Genomic DNA, 6,468 nt, shown 5'->3' with positions numbered 1-6,468 from the left:
GTGGTGAAAGTGGGGAGATGTTGGTCAAAGGGTACAAACTTTCAGTTACAAAATGAATAAGTTCTGGGGATCTAATGTACAGCCTGGTGACTCTAGTTAATAGTTCTGTATTGTTCTTGAAATCTGCTAAGAGAGATTGGCTTAACTGTTACTACACACACAGACACAAGTAGAAACTGTGCAAGGTAACAAATATGTTAATTAACTTGACTGTGGTAATCACTCCCCATGTGTATGTGTATTAAATCATCATTTTGTACATCTTTAAAAAATCTTGATTTTGCACAACCCAAATGCATGCAATTTCGATAGTATCTTCAATAAACTGAAAAATGAAATAGTTTTATCCCACCAGTACAGAAAGAGTCCAAATAAAAATAAAGTGGTCTCATGCATCAGACATTTTACTGAGATGGTATTGAAACAAAAAACCCTGTATAAAATAAAAAATTTCAAAGGTGTTTCCTAAATTTCATTATCGTCTAATCATTGGCAATGTTCTTTACACTGACACATTCATAATCACCAATGCTGTGTGATCATGTGCACTTGGTTAAACAATATTGATCGAAATTTGAAATCCACCAAAGTCAAACATATGAAGTATACACTAAATAACTTTTAAAACACAACCTGATATTTGAGTAATCACTTATTTCATGAAGGAGGGAAGACAGACAAACCAATGATAAAACTCCGAATATCACATAGGTATTTCTGATTATGAGTATTCATTTTTAATTTAGAATCCAGATGACACATTCCTGCATTTCATAGAGATTTATAAATATTCTAAATAAAATAAAAACCTAGAATTGTATTTGACTAAAATAAGATTTATATATCTATGTCTTATTTTATTTAAATTCAAATTATATTTTTCTTAAAACGGGAATGGAATTTCTCACTCTGTATTATTTCTAAAGAAGTAGGATGTATTTAACTGATATCGTGGATGTATTACCTCTAATGTTCTTGTTCCCTTTCACTTTCAGTGAAGTTTTTAAAGTAAGAGTGAATAGACAGAGGTGAATAACAAAGAAACCAATGAGAAAAGAGTTTTAAAGAGATAGAATTTGTCACACTGCGAAATACCAATGAAGGAACTGGGGTATATAGAAATGAATTGCTTGAATCCAAAATATGAACACAGTGCTGTATGCCATTTACTCATTTGCTTTTTTTCCAGCCTTCTTTTCTTTTTTCCAAACGTCTCCAAACAACAGGACTGGAAACCTAACAAGGGTCTCAGAATTCTTCCTCCTGGGCCTCTCAGATGATCCAGAAATGCAGCCTGTGCTCTTCACCCTGTTCCTGTCCATGTACCTGGTCACCTTGTTGGGGAACCTGCTCATCATCCTGGCTGTCACCTCTGACCCCCACCTCCACACCCCCATGTAATTCTTCCTCTCCAGCCTGTCCTTGGCTGACATCGGTTTTGTCTCCGCGACTGTCCCAAATATGATTGTGGATATCCAAACTCACAGCAGAGTCATCTCCTATGAGGGCTGCCTGACACAGATGTCTATTTTTATCGTTTTTGGAGGTATGGATTGTATGCTTTTGTCTGTGATGGCCTATGACAGGTTTGTGGCCATCTGTCACCCACTTCACTACCCGGTCATCATGAACCCATGCCTCTGTTGCTTCTTAGTTTTGGTGTCTTTTTTTGTCAGCCTTTTGGAGTCCCAGGTGCACAATCTGATTGTGTTACAACTTACCTGCTTTAAGGATGTTGAAATTTCTAATTTCTTGTGACCCTTCTCAGCTCTTCAAGCTTGCCTGTTCTGACACTTTCACCAATCATGTAGTCATGTATCTTGTTGTTGCCATCTTTGCTTTTCCCTCTTTCTCAGGGATCCTTTTCTCTTACTATAAAATTGTTTCTTCCATTCTCAGAGTCCCTTCATCAGGTGGGAAACATAAAGCCTTCTCCACCTGTGGTTCTCACCTGTCAGTTGTTTGCTTATTTTATGGAACAGCCCTTGGTGTGTACCTCAGCTCAACTGTCTCACAATCTCCCAGGAAGGATGCGGTGGCCTCAGTAATGTACACTCTGGTCACCCCCATGCTGAACCCCTTCATCTACAGTCTGAGGAACAGAGACATCAAAAGGGCCATTTGGAGGTTCCTCAGCAAACAACCTAACAGTTCCTGTGCCACCTATCTGAGGTTAAGTTGGAAAATGCAGCATAACTAAACATCTAGACCTGAAAATTCTCTCTCTCATCATATTATGTTTGAGCTCTTATGGCCTTGATGCCTCTCCTTGCTTAACATTTGAATATTGGTTATTTTGATATATATTTTATGGGACTGGGCAACTGTTCTGGGATTCTGTATATATTATAATTACTGTGTGACTGAATCTTATTATATCTATGGAGAAACCTCTAGTTCATCATGGTGACCCAAGCATCCTGGAAAGGTGAACAAATCCCCTTTTATATATTTATATATTAAATTTTCCACACTGATCACTATGTTTCAAATCTGTGTATGCAGGTTATGTGTGAGGATGCATGCCCCTGCTTCTCAACCTTGGCCTTTATCAAAATCATCTGGGAGTCTCAAAAATACTGACAACTTCGCAACATTGTAAATCAACTATACTAAACTAAAATGAATTTTAAAATATACTGACCACAGACTCTCACCACCAAAGATTCGGATTTACTTAGACTTTGGTGTGTCCTGAGCACGAGGACTTTTATGTTTTTAATTAATTACTTAATTAATTTATTTATTTCTTGGCTGTGTTGGGTCCTTGTTGCTGCACACAGTCTTTCTCTAGCTGCGGCAATCAGGGTCTACTCTTCATTGTGGTAAATGGGTTCCTCATTGCAGTGGCTTCTCTTTTTTTAAGAGCACAGGCTCTAGACACGGGGGCTTCAGTAGTTGCGGCACATGGGCTCAATAGTTGTGGCTCATGGGCTTAGTTGCTCCACCGCATGTGGGATCCTCCTGGAGCAGGGATCGAATTCATGTCCCCTTCACTGGCAGGCAGATTGTGCATAGGTAAGAAAGGTTGCTGTCAAGGGTATACCTTAGTCATGGATATGCAATTGTAAAATAGGTGATGATATATTTCCAGTTGCAGTGTGGTTCTAATGTTGCCTGAGGATCATTAAGTCACACAAATCATCATAATATATTTATCTTCTTTCACCTTACTTTAGGATTGCAAAGGAACGTGTTGTCAGCAAAGGGGAGCTCTTTTCCTTTCACTATTAACAGGCTGTTTTGGACTTAATGTGATCACCATGCTTCCTTGCATTTTGTCACAATAACTTATACTTTGGGGTCTTTTTGAGTTCCACAAGATGGGTATCCTCACTCCTTAGATATGTCACACATCATTTTTGTGGTAGTCATCTTGGTACCCTGAAAGCTCTCAATATCTAGTTTAATTTACTTTGCATTTTACTACTAAGAAAAATTACCTGTGAAATGCATTGATGAGAAACTTGGATATTAAGGAAAAAATTCACTTGACAGAGGATGAATTCATATAAGTTTGTGGGAAGCAGTATTGCCCAAAAAGAATTACTAAAATTACTAAAATATTATATTTGCATAGCCATTTATGCAAACCTAAGTGATAGCCAAAGAACCTTGGAAAGTACCAAGGGAGTCCAACTCGAGGATGGAAGATGCCTTAGAGGACTGGGGCAGGGAGGGTGGGGGGGCTCGGGGGGGGGAGTCAAGGAAGGGAGGGAATACAGGGATATGTGTATAAAAACAGATGATTGAACTTGGTGTACCCCCCCCCCAAAAAAAAAGTACCAAGGGAATGTTGCTTGTGTGTGTGTGTGTGTGTGTGTGTGTGTGTGTGGTTTAATATCCTATTTATGTTCCATTAAATTTACTATCTTCTGCTTTCATATTATATCATTTTAAAATTCTCAAAGCAAGTGAATATAGTTTTTTTTACTATCCTTTAAGTCATAACTTTTTTTTTTAGATCATTTACATTTTTAGGCTCGTTATTGGAATATAATTGCTTTACATTCTTGTACCAGTTTTTGAGGTACAGCAAAGTGAATCAGCTGTGTTTATACACATATCCCCATATTCCTTCCCTCCCCGTCCTGGCCCTCTAAGGCATTACCCATCATCGAGTTGATCTCCCTTTGTTATACAGAAACTTCCCACTGCCTATCTATTTTACAGTTGGTAGTATATATATATGTGTCTATGCTACTCTCTCACTTCGTCCCAGCTTCCCCTTCACCCCCTGCCCCCGCAACGTCGTGTCCTCCAGTGCATTCTCTGCATCTGCATCTTTATTCTTGTCTTGTCACTGGGTTCATCAGTACATTTTTTTTTTTTTAGATTCTGTATATATGAGTAAACATACAATATTTGTTTTTCTCTTTCTGGCTTACTTCACTCTGCATGACAGACTCTAGGTATATCCACCTCATTTCATATAGGTCCATTTCATTCCTTTTTATAGCTGAGTAATATTCCATTGTATATGTATGCCACATCTTCTTTATCTATTCATTTGTTGATGGGCATTTAGGTTGCTTCTATGTCCTGGCTATTGTAGATAGTGCTGCAATAAACATTACGGTACATGTTTCTTTTGGGATTATGGTTTTCTCTGGGTATATGCCCAGGAGTGGGATTACTGGATCATATGGTAGTTCTATTTGTAGTTTTATAAGGAATCTCCAAACTGTTTTCCATAGAGGCTGTATCAACTTACATTCCCACCAACAGTGCAGGAGAGTTCCCCTTTCTCCACACCCTCTCCAACATGTGTTGTTTCCAGATTTTGTGATGATGGCCATTCTGATCGGTGTGATGTGATACCTCATTGTGGCTTTGACTTGCATTTCTCTGATGATGAGTGATGTTGAGCATCTTTTCATGTGTTTGTTGGCCATCTGTATGTCTTCTTTGGAGAAATGTCTATTTAGGTCTTCCACCCATTTGTGGATTGGGTTATTTGCTTTTTTGGTATTAAGCTACATGAGCTGCTTTTATATTTTGGAGGTTAATCCTTTGTCGTTGTTTCATAGGCAACTATTTTTTCCCATTCTGAGGGTTGCCTTCTTGTCTTGTTTATGGTTTCTTTCGCTGCGCAAAAGCCTTTAAGTTTTGTGAGGTCCATTTTGTTGATTCTTGACTTTATTTCCATGATTCTAGGAGGTGGGTCCAAAAGGATCTTGCTTTGATGGATGTCATAGAGTGTTAGGCCTATGGTTTCCACTAGGAGTTTTATAGTGTCTGGCCTTACATGTAGGTCTTTAATCCATTTGGAGTTTATTTTTGTGTATGGTGTTATGAAGTGTTCTAATTTCATTCTTTTATATGTAGCTGTCCAATTTTCCCAACACCATTTATTGAAGAGACTGTCTTTTTTCCATTGTATATTCTTGCCTCTTTTGTCAAAGATAAGGTGCCCATATGTGTTTGGGCTTACTTCTGAGTTCTCTATTCTATTCTATTGATTTTTCTAGCTATTTTGGTGCCAGTAGCATACTCTCTTGATCACTGTAGCCTTGTAGTATAGTGTGAAGTAAAGAAGCCTGATTCCACCAACTCCATTTTTCCTTCTCAAGATTGCTTTGGCTATTCGGGGTCTTTTGCATTTCCATACAAATCGTAAGATTTCTTGCTCTAGTTCTGTGAAAAATGCAATTGGTAATTTGATCGGGATTGCATTGAATCTGTAAATGGCTTTGGGTAGTACAGTCATTTTCACGATGTTGATTCTTCCAATCCAGGAATATGGTATGTCCCTCCATCTGTTTGTGTCGTCTTTGATTTCTTTCATCAGTGTCTTAAAGTTTTCTGCATACAGATCTTTTGCCTCCTCAGGCAGGTTTATTCCTAGGTATTTTATTCTTTTGGTTGCAATGGTGAATGGGAGAGTTTCCTTAATTACTCTTTCTGCTCTTCCGTTGTTAATGTATAGGAATGCAAGAGATTTCTGTGCATTAATTTTGTATCCTGCTACTTTACTAAACTCATCAATTAGTGCTAGCAGTTTTCTGGTAGAGTCTTTAGGGTTTTCTATGTTTAATATCATGTCATCTGCAAAGAGTGACAATTTTACTTCTTCTTTTCCAATTTGGATTCCTTTGATTTCTTTTACTTCTCTGATTGCTGTGGCTAACACTTCCAAAACTATGTTGAGTAATAATGGTGAGAGTGGGCATCTTTGTCTTTTTCCTGTTCTAAGAGGGAATTCTTTCCGTTTTTCCCCATTTAGAATGATGTTGGCTTTTGATTTTGCATATATGGCTTTTATTATGTTGAGGTAATTTCCTTCTATGCCCATTTTCTGGAGAGCTTTTATCATAAATGGATGTTGAACTTTGTCAAAAGCTTTTTCTGCATCTATTGAGATGATCATATGGTTTTTATCCTTCAATTTGTTGATATGATGTATCACGTTGATTGATTTGCGTATATTGAAGAATCCTTGCATCCCAGGGATAAACCCCACTTGAT

The 6,468-nt window shown here is 37.9% G+C and overlaps 1 pseudogene; it reads left to right on the top strand.

Moving 5' to 3' along the window:
• Nucleotides 1–1,239: 1,239 nt before the first annotated feature.
• Nucleotides 1,240–2,200, top strand: LOC130836196 (olfactory receptor 7E24-like; annotated as a pseudogene).
• The last annotated feature ends 4,268 nt before the right edge of the window (nt 2,201–6,468 follow it).

This window comes from Hippopotamus amphibius, chromosome 15 (assembly GCF_030028045.1).
Source record: "Hippopotamus amphibius kiboko isolate mHipAmp2 chromosome 15, mHipAmp2.hap2, whole genome shotgun sequence".
NCBI lineage: Eukaryota > Metazoa > Chordata > Mammalia > Artiodactyla > Hippopotamidae > Hippopotamus > Hippopotamus amphibius.
Note: the sequence above shows the minus strand (reverse complement) of the source record. Positions and strands in the feature narration are given on the sequence as shown.